The following is a 12,533-nucleotide window of genomic DNA, read 5'->3' on the forward strand; positions in this document are numbered from 1 at the left end:
TGATTTTAGGTAAATTTTATGTGTACTTGATTATTGTCTTCGGTAGGGGAGTTGACGTATGAAATGTGATGAGACTTTGACTCAATAAATCATGCATAAGACAATGCTTTAAAAAAAATTCAATTCGATGAAAACAAGTTGTATTCTACAGGTTAGACTTTTTCACATATTCATATCCTTTTCGTGCATCTTAGTCATTTAACACATGCATAACCAAAGGACCTCTTTCCATTGTTTCTTAAAAACTACTTGAAACCAAAAATAGAGCAGCTTTTAACCAGCTAAATAGAAGGATGAATAAAAAATGTGGATCTTTCTTTCGTAAAAAATTCTTTTAAGAAAGAAAAACAAAACTTATTTCCCAAAAAAAAATTTTAGGACACCTATTTTGCTAGCAAAATGCAGTAATAGATCTTCTTTCAGTCCATGAGAAGGCTTCCTATCCCTTTTGGCTTACAGACACAGCTGGAAATCAATGTTTTGGGAGACTAATGCTCTGTAGCAGTGGCCACAGAGAGTTAATAGGTCCACTAATGCTCCATGTGAGTAGACATAGTGCTTTATAAAGCACTGTGTAGTCTGCTAACCTGTGTTAGTGTGGGAAATCAGTAAAAAATAGGGCTTTCTAGATCAGATTCAGAGATGAATACATGTAGGCAAGATGTAGCAAGATTTTTGGTGGGTCAAAAAGGGAATGCAGAAGTATAGGGAGCTATTAGAAGGAGGAGAAAACCGAGAACTGTCCAGGAAAACTGGGAACTAGATGTATAGTCCCCAGTGGAGTCACCAATTCTGCTATAGGATAAAATGCACGGTGTATGGAGAATGAAGATACCCTCAAAGGTCTTCCTGGGACCTTCGGCAGACTGTAAGATTATCTGCAACTGTCACAAAGTTACATGCATGTTCATAAACAATAACTAACTATCAAAGTAGGAGAAGGAGATTACCTCAAGCCTCCGTGTAGATTTGCTGGAGAGCACAATGCAGCTAGGTGGAAGTCCCTTGAGCCAGCTCCAGATCAAGTCCTACACATAGAAGAGACAAGCATAATCACAGCATACAACTCTGATAACTAATACATGAATACATAAAAGAACATCTAGTTACATATAACTAAGCTACTCATGCTAAAAGGTATTGGACAAACAACTGAATGAATGATAGTACCAACACCACAGAGTAGACAGTACAACTGCAGTTCTATATTAATGTTGGAAGAGTGATTACAACCATCTGTTGCATCAACCTTCCTTTACCCCTCTAGCTTCTCTCTCTCTCCCTTCTTGCCAACTTCTTATGATCTGAGACAATGCTCAACAACCAAGTATGTTATCCTTTCAAATGCTCTGACCTCTATCACCATAGCCCTAACTTTGCAGCAATTGAGTTAGGTTTGCCAAGTTCCTCCTTGAGTTCCCTAGGTTAAGAGCAATGAAGTTTCCATTCTTTTCATCTCTTTCCCATTTTCATCCTTCTTTCGGATTAGAAATCCTCCAAATAGGTCGATTTTGGATGTTTCCTTGCTTTTCTTGAGTATTTTTAGGAACAAATATCTAGATATTTTTTATTAAATTCATTCCTTTGACCCTTAAAACTTCACCAAGTTTCACTAAAACTATTCCCTTACTAGCAACATGAGTTAGTAGGGTCACTAAAGAACCCTTAGGCATGCAGACAAGCTTTATAAAGCAGGTTGTTAAGCCAGTGTTGGTGTGGAATCAAGGCCTGTGATTGTGGTCTTTGCTTCAGCTATCATGTCTTTCCCTTCTGAGTTGATGAGTAGGTCAATTTTTTGTATAACAACCTTCGAGCCCAGCTTTACATACATCTATCCCTTCAATGACCACTATTGGAAGCATGGCATCCACAACGAGTGTTGCGAGCATGCAGACTCCCATATTTGTACAAGGGGGAGGAACTATTTCCATCCCTTCTAATACTCCCAACACAACTATATTTGGCTATACTTCCATTCTGTCGACGAGTGGATGTTCTCAAGCTAATGCATCCATTTTTGTATTTTTCCCTTTTGGAATGCCCTCTCAATGTCTTCCTTTGGTTCCTTTGAATATACCATCAGCCGCCTCTACATCCATGATGAGTGGATCAACTTCTTTTCAGGGTTTCCCATTTGGAAGTGGTCATATACCACATTCCAATCCGACAGTTATGGTTTTGGTGGAGATGAATGATAGGGATAACATGGAGTTGGGTATGGAGGATATTGAGGAAAATACTAAGGATATTGTGGATGGCTCCCATAAGTTCCTTGCCAACCTTGTTGCCAAGATTGGTTTTGGGGTTGAGATGCCCAATGTTGCCAAGGAAAAAGTGTGTTCCAATTACTTTGAGGTGGATATGAATAATCTTGAAATTGTGAATTACGCTTTTGCATCATATCAGGCTGAATAGGCTACCATGGTCCTCTTGGAGCTACATAACATAGCTGCATTGGCAATTGACTTACTCCATTGTCCTCTTGCTGAACTTCCTTCAACCTTGGTAATAAGGAGCAACATTTAACATCATGTGATTCAGCATGGACAACACAAACATCTTCTTTTTTCTCATTTTGTATTTTTAACATTTCTACTTGCTCAGTTAGATTGCTAAGAATTTATGTTTTAAAGTCATCAAACAAATTTCCAAGTTTATCTTGACTTACCGATCTTGATGGTGATTTACCTACTCTTGCATTTCCTCTTGATATGTGTTTGAATGTTTCAAAAATTTCCTCAAATGATAATTGATATACATCACCTCTACTCATGAGATCAAGGAGATCAATCCACTCATCCCTAATTGTTCTAGGTAAGAGGGTTTTTAGTGTGTCACATCCTAAATGATGTAGTTTTCCCCTCTTAACATTGTACATGAACCTTTCTATTAGATCCTTAAGGATCTCATCTTCTGTTTGATTCATTATAAAGATTTATTCTTTAATATCATGATCTTTATATTTTTATAGAATATCTTTTGCATATCATTCCATGATCTTATTGAATTAGTCCCTAAACTCATGAACCATTGAAGAGCTCTATCCTTCAATGTTGCTGGAAACAGTCTCAGTTTTTGAGTTTTTAATAAGTAACCATAAGATCTACAAACAATTTCAAATTCAAAGAGAAAGGTTTCTGGATCCTCTGACCTTAGACCATGAAATTTTGGAAGAAAAGAGGGAGGGATGTTCTTCATGTGCAATCTACCATCAGTATCTTGAATGGGAAATCCAAGAGGATCTTCCTCATTATCATCATCTCCATCCATTTCTTCTACATTCTTTCATCTTCTTCTTCTACGTACAAAAGTGAATAGTGGTGTGGCTCTTACTACTCCACATGATCAAATGGGGGGGGGGGGGGGGGTGTTGGTGATGGAGATTTTTTGTTTTTTATGATTGAATGAAAACATTAATGCAATGCACTATCCTATTTTTTAAATGAAATATGCCTAATGACTTTTTTTCCAATCAACTAGGGAAGAAAACAATGCATACTTTGAGACCTCCCCGACAACAGCACCAAAAAGTGATGAGCCTTTTTATTGCAACAAGAATGCAGCAACTCCCAAGGCTATCGACTTTAATTATCAACCCGAGGTTCATACAAACTTAAGAGGTATTGACACTATATGTGCAGCGTACAATGTGTCCTTCCTTTGCTATAATGATGTAATGGAGTGCATGTACTGAAACAAAATCCTAAACTAATTTCAGAGAATGAAATGTTAGAAATGGAACCTTAACCTATTGCAAGAAATAAATAAAAGAGACTAAAATCAAATGCTAAAACACACCATTTTCTAACTAAATTATTAGAGGCTTTTCTTCAAAAGAATGATAAGTTAACATGTATGCAATCCTACTTTCCTAAGCATGCAGATTCAAACCATCAAACCTTCTACTGATGTGCATGTAAATATATAAAATAAATCTATTTTTCTTTTTGCCTTTTTCTCAAGTGAGAGTGTGAAGTCTAATCTCCTTTGGTGATGTGGTAGGTGGCTTGGAGATGATGGTGAATGGTCAGAAGGCTTGGGAGACAAGTAGGGACCCTTTTCTAGCTTCCTAGAGGCTTTTTCCTCAATTCGGCCTCAAAACAGGCCACTACAGGAAAACCTACAAGATCCCCTGAAATCCTACAAGATACAGCCGAGAGAAATAGGATGGATGTTGAAGGTGATGGAAAGCTTAGGAAAGGTGATTGGTGGATGGAATGAGGCAAGGGAGTGCCTAGGACCACTTCAGAACTCAAAATCAAAGTTGGGAGATGGTTGGATTTGCTCAAAAAGCTTGGAGAAGTTTCCTTGTGAAATGATGAAATTGGTGAGGATTTTAGTGAAAGAAAGTGAGGAACATGGGTGGATGAAGTTGGGATGAGGTTGCTGACTATGAAATCTATCTGTACTCCTAAAACACTTGCACTGCATCAAACATTGAAATTTTCCCAAAAACCATGCAAACGAGAAGAATTTCAACTATCTAAAGGAAATAGAATTTCTTGAGCTAGATGTCTACTTCATGCGTGAGGAAAACTTTGTAGAATGATACAAAACATTGATGAGATCTAATGTAAGACTAAAGATAGAAGAAATGGAAATCAAATCCTACTCTTCAAAACTAGGAAAATGCTGACCTAAGTGCAGAGAAAGAGGGTTAAAATGGTCTTGATCGCATGGAGGTCAATTAGAGGCCTGATCCTAGCTTAAATGATGTTTTTTCTCAATTCAGGCTCAAAACAGGGTTTCCTACAGGATGCTACAGTGATTTACTATAAGATGTACAAATTTACTATAATTCATCGAATGACCAAGAAAATCAAATCCAAATTGGATGGAAAAAAAAAAATTATTAACTAGGATGTCTTAGATCCCCATTCCAAGTGGAATCACTCAAAAAGACCTATGTTAACCCATGCAAAAAAAATATAAAAACATTACTAGTTGAAAATCTATAAATTCGAGAATTAGTGAGCTAGTAAATCTAAACAATGCCTAACCAAATCGAGTGAAAATGAAATGGGATAATTTTTGTTATGAACTATAATTTTTTTGTGATCTAATGCAAGTAGAACCAAATCGATTGAATCTTGTTAGCATGCTCTAAAAAATAGCAAAAATTTAATGTTCTTTGGTAAAAAGGAGGTACAACAATCTAGATTTGGGAATAAGAAGACTAATCCAAGCAGCTCAATGATTACTATGATCTTCCAAAGATTTTCCAAGGATCAAATAATGTTTGTGATCCTTCAAAAGAACTTACATCAACCATTTAACTCAATCCTACAACAAAAAATCATTAATACTAAATGCAGAAATAGAAAGAAATAAAAACAAGAGATGCATGTGAATAAGCAGCGAAAAGAAGGAAAGAAAATGATACAAAAGGGTTCAATTAGAGGCCTATGGAGGAGAAAAAGATTTAAAAGCTGAACATGACACCAATATTCATTGTTTTCATCAATAGAATTACATCCTTGCAAGAAAATACAATGGAGCTGCAAAAATACAAGCTCTCTCCACAATAACACTAATTAAAATCTCCCTCTAGAGGCAAATTCGACTTGGTACTTATAAAAAATGATTAGGAATCATTCCCCATGAATGGAGGAAGCTTTTCCCACCAAAATCCCTTGATTAGTGGATCTGGTCCCTTGATTAGTGGATCTGGTCCCTTGATTAGTGGAACACATTCCTAGATTTTCTCAATCATTGGAGTTCCACAATCTATACCATAATTCCATAATATCTTGTTGATTTATTATTTATTATTGATCCTCCTATAGTAGGGAACAAGTCCCTAAATTATCTCCTCCTCCAAATCTTCATAATCTGCCCAATATTCTCATAATATTCCACAAAAATAAATAATATTAGGCACAAATATCCAATTATTCATAAACCTTCCTAATGAATATATTAAAGTTAAAAATAAATTATCTAATGCATAAAGAGAGGTTTAATATGTTGAAGGCTGGTCATAGGCCTTAATTTATGTTTTAATTTAGAGGCATGGGCCTAAATTTATGTCTAATTTAGAGGCCCATCACCTTGATGTTTGGAGCTACGCGAAGTGGAAAGATCTTCAGGGATAGAGGGAAAACATGCCCTGAATAGAGCCCGCTGATTGAACCTCCTCTGAGTGATGATGAGGAAGCAACACAGGCTTCTCCGCAGAGCGTTATTCAACTAATAAGACAAGGGTTCCCGTGAATACCCGATCCACCCACACCACCTCCATCTTCACCTCCACCGCATACACCTTCACCCACAACACCACCGCCACCATCCAATATGGCGAATTCAGTAAAATTGTCCATGTTAAAGCGATCAAGAACTAAGGACTCGGACCAATTTTGGTTCATCGAGAAGGCTCTATGGGAAGCTCAGGGTATTACATATGATTAGATGAAGAAATAAATGCTGGTTACTTCTTTGCAGGAACGCACACTAACATGGTACATTAAATACTGCATTGATAATTCGATGGCTTCATTAGTAGATATTCATACCGCACTAAATAAGGCATTTAATGGGCCTAAGTCTTAAGAGAAATAAATTGTGGGATTTAAGGAGATCATGATGAAGCCTGGCAAGACACCTCGGGATTTGGATCAGAGGTTGAAGTGCACAATCTATGAAGCCAACATGAATCTTACGAATGGGCAGCACTGCGAATGGTTTGTGGCTACACTCTTGCCTCATCTAAGGGTTGCTTTATCACAGCAAAAGATTAGGACCCAGGTGGAAACCCCAGAGATTGCATGAGACTCCAATGCAAGATGCTAATTTGTGGGTTCAGAAGATTCACGCATAGTTGCAGAACCTGTGCCTAGAGTTTCAGAGTTTGAAGAAAGATAGGACAGTTCGACGGAAGGTGCACGAAGAAATTTGGTGCCTGAAATGCAAAAGTCAAGGACATGACAAAGATCAATGTCCAAGCTTCACGAATTATGTTGTAGTAGGGGAACCGATGCCTTTGAGGCTGGAATCTCAAGTAGGGCCAAGTACAAGGCCCGTGCTATGGTGTGTTATCTATCAGGTAGTTGGAAAAAATGTGACAAACAACTGCCATTTGCTGCAGAAATTTGTACAAACACTACAACATCTCTTCTGTCACTTATGTCAATCGGTGGGTCATAATGACCATAATTGTCATAGTTATGAGCTAATGATGGATAAAACAACCACATATAAGGTACAAGAAGAAACTCGGCCTCCTGACCAAGGTGCTAGGGAAGTGCGAGGCGAATATCAGGGGCGCAAATAGGGCCGAGGTGGGGGAGGACCTAGTAGAGGTCGAGGACAGGACATTTATTACAACTATGGAGGACTGGGACACTATGCACAAGAATGCACAAACCCAACGCATTTCTCATGCCGATATTGTACTCAGTTTCACCACGCGACTGAATATTTCTTGGTGTTGCTAGCTAAGATATGTCAAAAGGGGTGTGCAGCCTCCATAGCCAACTCAAAACCTGCATATGATGACAGCTGAGCCTCGCGAAGAGGATCCTAAGGTAAATATTGTTCTGCGAAGTGAAATGATGACTGGAAAGGATAGGGGAAGAAATCTGAAGAAACTGAATGGGTCCGAAAAGCTCCAGAAAAGGAGGTCGAGTTTTATCTGGAGCCTACAAGGAAAAACATTTATGGAAGAAAAGAAAAGCTTCGCTAAGGCCTCTACCTCAGGAAGTTAGGATAAGTTAGCTGAAGAGATGGACCCTTCCATGCTTACTACTTTCTTGGAAACTTGTATGATGCTGCTATGCGATAGCAAGGTTATGAGGGAATTGCAGGAGATGATAAGTAAGTGCACCGAAGCATAAAACGCTCCTGACGGACCATGCATAGTTAGGAAGATTGGTAAACACAAGGCAAGAACGGGGTGTGAGATGAGGCTCACAGCACAGATAGGAGAATATGAGATGGATCAATTGATTATGGATCAAGGGTCATGTTATCACCCCAAGAAACTCTCCCAGGTTGTATCTCGGAGATGCTCGGGAACATTACAAAACTCAACTAAATGTTGGAAATGGATGAATGGAAGGAATGATGCTTGTTCAAGCCAGATAACCACTTCTACTATGCTTAACTCGAGACATGGGTGAACACCCCCAGACTACAAGGCTTTAGACCACAAATTACTCACAGTTTCAGGATTAGGTGAATATGGAGAATACCGACCACACCAGCAGATGCACAAGACCATGTGATGGCCAGCTGCAACCAGTAAGAAGGTCTACAAATCTATTTCCTAATGAACAGACAGGATGACAACTCTCTGGCACTAAGTTAACAGAAACCTTCATAACACATTCAATGATACATACTAGATTTCAACACAGAGGTAGGATGACAGCTCCTCTAATGCTAAACATCAAGAGTACATGAAAATTGCATAACAAGCACAGCCTAGAATAGAATAGAAGTGGAGAGTGAGAAATTAATAGCAAAAGAAGCTTGTATTAGCTGAAAATGAAGACCAGACGCTGCAAGTATCAAAGTGGTTACAGTCTCCAGAAGTTGAACCTTACATCAAAACAACAACTATCAACCTTGATTACATCTGTTTTCTGGGTATATATAGAATTTCTTTACAAAAATGCTCTGCTACTAGGTGTGGAGGGGTCATAATTGGCCACCAACTACTTTAATAGTCTGGAAGAGTCTCTGCTGCAATCCTTTAATGAATGAATTTGATGTTCACTAATGCTCTGTTGTCCTTCTCGAGCAGGTGGAGTGTTATATGGAAGGAGTTCCATAACTGATAAATGTGTTTATTCGCTTGAGGTTGGTCCTTTCCCTTCTTGGCCATCCTATTTGCTGAATGTGGTGGTTGAAGCTTAACTGCGTAGAGTGCTGAATACTGGCCACCTTCTTCCTTCAGATGCATGGGACAAGCTATGAATGACCTGACTGCATGGCGGAACAGATAATAGCCATTGGATCAAGTGAATGGAGGGTAGATATCTGTTGGTGAGAAGAATCGAGTGGAAGAGGGAGTAGACAAACACAAGTCATCAGATCTTGGGTGGTCAGATCCGACAGCCATCAGGGGAATAAGATACACGGGAGATAATGAGCGGGGACGGGCGAGTGGGCAGAGGATAGATATCAGCTGTTGGATTGCACAGATGGACATCGAAGATTGATTTGCGTGAGATATCGGGAGATATGAGAGCGAAATGTGCGTGGCCCGTTGGATCTTGTCGAGATTGATTGGACTGTGGAGGAGTGATCGGACGAGTCGCTTTAGCGGGACGACAGGAGTCATCGGATCGACTTTTTTCTTTGATAATTTTGGGCCTTTACGTCAGGCAATTTACGATAGCGATTAGATCGCGTTGCAATATCGCATCGGCAGAAGTCAAGGGGCGTAGCATTTACATACATGCGATTTACGATAGCGATTAGACCTGGACCTGATAAAGGGATTAACTGCTTTTAATATCGCATCAGCAGAAGTCGAGGGGTGTAGCCTTTACACACATGCGATTTGTGATTGCGACTAAATCGCATCAGCGAAATTCAAGGGGCGTAGCATTATAATCACATGGATGTGATTTGCGATAGCAACTAAACCCGGACCGGATAAAGGAATTAACTGCTTTTAACACTGATGAAGGGAGAATGAGCGCTACGAGGGAAGGAGAAACTGATCGCAATATCGCATCGCCGAAAGTCAAGGGGCGTAGCCTTTATACACACATGGATGCGATTTGCGATAGTGAATGAGGGAAAAGGGCTTATGAAAAGTGCGCGGTCACGCGATCACAGTCTTATGGGTTTAAACTTTGCGCCCAGGGGCCTAAGGGGAAGCGGGTTTATCTAGGTTTTTTGGAGGTGTTAGAGTCGGATTGACTTGTCAGTCCTCTGTCAGAGATCAAAACTCTTTTTGCATTTCATTTTTAGGTGTCTCGCTCCATTCACTCAGCTGCATTCCACTAGGGGCATGCCATAATCTGACGGAAGAGTCTTGTCAGTCATTACCCCTCATGCTTTGTACCTGCTGGCTCAGGTCTGTTCATCAAAGTTCATTAAATGACAATCAATATTTGGTCTTTTGATGGGAAAAAAATCATGTTAGTCATAGGTCTAGGGTTTCATAAGTCGTGTTTTCAAAGTACCCAATACTGCCAGCAGGCCAGAGGGAGGTTCAACAAGTTTCATCATCCATAATGCTCAAGGGTGATTCCTCTTCAAAACTTTGTTTTGAAGAGGAAATCGTCAAATTAATGTTTATGATAAATATGTAAAGTTCTCCACCATGAAGTACTTCAAAAGCAGATTCTGATCATCCTTTTCCAAATTCCATGTCAGCTACCCCTACAAAAAATTGCCAAAAATTTCATCATTTTAGTCAAAAATCCAAAAAGGAAATGTGAAATACAGAGTTGCATTAAATTGTGGAAAAAGTGCCAAAACAAAACATTGCAAAAGTGGGTTTTGAAGAAACAAAAATCAAAACCATGTCTCCATGTCTTTATACAGATTTTCTCATAAGGATCAAGGTCATTTTAAATGCCAAGGTCGGAGAGAAGCATTTCAAAGTGAATTGGGTGAGCCAGCGCACGTTTTGGGTAAAGTTGGAGGTGTCTTGACAGGCGCGGCGCATACAGTAGGTGGCGTGGCGCATTGGGCGTGATCCTCCAGTGCAATTTTGAATGGGCGCGGTGCACCGGTAGCGCGCAACGCATAGAATAGGTGGTGCAACGCATACAGTCTAACACCCAAAAAACGCCTGAAATTCCTCCAAATCACCATTGAATTGCTTGGACGTGCTAGGTAGGGTCGACATCTCGGTGGTTCATCCATTTTTGTGTGTTGTGTGATGGTGATTTATGGTTCCAAATGTTTGAAACAAAATTTCCAAACCCTACCTCTAAAAATCCTTATGTCAATTGCCATTAAGGGTTGCAACTTCATCATTTTGTTACCAAGGTTCCCCTTCCATCCCATCTGTCCCTTTTTCCTTCATTCCCTTTTTCCTTATACCATATCCCTTTGAATTTCATTGTTCCCTATCCCCTAAAATTACTAAACCCTTATCCCCAATTCCCTTTCACCCATTGCCCAATGTAAAACCCCAAACCCTACCCTATGCAAAGTTCCCAAACCCTCCTACATTGCCCTAAATAAATTCTATTCTAATAATCCTAATCCCTTCATATTTTCCCTCCCTAACAGTCCCTTGTTACATTGCTCCCTTGGTGACAGATTTCAACCATATTACAACAGAAATCCAACATATTCTTGCGACCAGCATTCATTTCTCCAAGCAGTTTTCATAGCATCAATTATGTCATCTGATCATTCATCTGACTATGAGGTGGAAACTCAAAGTGACTCACCCATGGAAGAACATGCACCTCGGAGGCCTCATAAAAGTGGCAGACATGTTAGAGAAGAACCGACTACCCTCACAGAATTGCAGGCCTGCCCTCTTGCCGTCTCTTGTTTTCAGTTTCAGTCATGCTATGAGTTTTGTGAAAAGGTTGCAAATGTTCAATTTCACCATGAGTTGGCTCACCTATTTGTTCTACATTTACATGGTGCTCAAGTTACTTTGGCCGGTGTTACTTTCACACTTACACCGAACTCTATCTCATTAGCTACCGACATGCCTAATATTGGAGAGCCATGGAACAAGAGACAAAAAGTTGACTGACAGCATTATGAGCCATATGTTAAACCTGGTTTCTTGAGGAAGCTTAAGAGGGTGTTTCCCTTTCGATATCTTAAAGATGAATATGCCCCTCTAATGAAGTTAATTATGAAGTATTTCAGTTGTGAAGGCCGTTTCTCCCGGTTATATGCTTATCACATCAGGTTGCTCATGCATTTCACCTGGGTATGCATGATGAACATCCCATATTTCATATGCCAAAACATAGAGAGGATGACCGCCCTTGTGCAACACAAGACCCCTGAGCAGCAGTTCAACAGCATTTGTCATTTTGCTCTCATCAAGATTTTGGTGGTGCATCAGCTTGATTTACAGGGTATCACTTGGGATGATTTCATCTCTCGTGACTTCTTCCAAGCTTCACAAGGACCTTCAGAGACTAGATTTGAGACAGGTAGACCTTCTCATCAGCATGAAAGCCATGACCCACACACTGCTACTGTGCCGATTTTCATTACCTACCAAAAGGGCACCAGGCAGTTGTTTGCGGCAGCCAAGCGAGTGTTATCTCCACCCGGGGTGGAAGGGGCCTCGCTTCTGACATCAACACCATAGGTACAGGACAGAGGCAAGAGCCCAATCCAGGATGAGGGGCCATTAGGTGAACGAGAGATCGACTTCATTCTCCTTCATGGTGATGATCCAGATACGGGTCCACAAAGTGCGCAACTTAAAGAGATCATCCAGGAGCAGCAAACAAAGATCCAAGCCTTATCCCTTGACTTGGAGAGAGCTAAATGGAATATGAAATACCTGGAGTAGAGGAACAAACAACTTGAGGATCGGCAAGCTGAGATAGAGTTGCAACTGATCAAGGAAAACCGGAAACACATCATGG

Source organism: Pinus tabuliformis, chromosome 8 (genome assembly GCF_031772625.1).
Source record: "Pinus tabuliformis cultivar Carrire ecotype Pingquan chromosome 8, CPIR1, whole genome shotgun sequence".
NCBI classification, from domain to species: Eukaryota; Viridiplantae; Streptophyta; class Pinopsida; order Pinales; family Pinaceae; genus Pinus; species Pinus tabuliformis.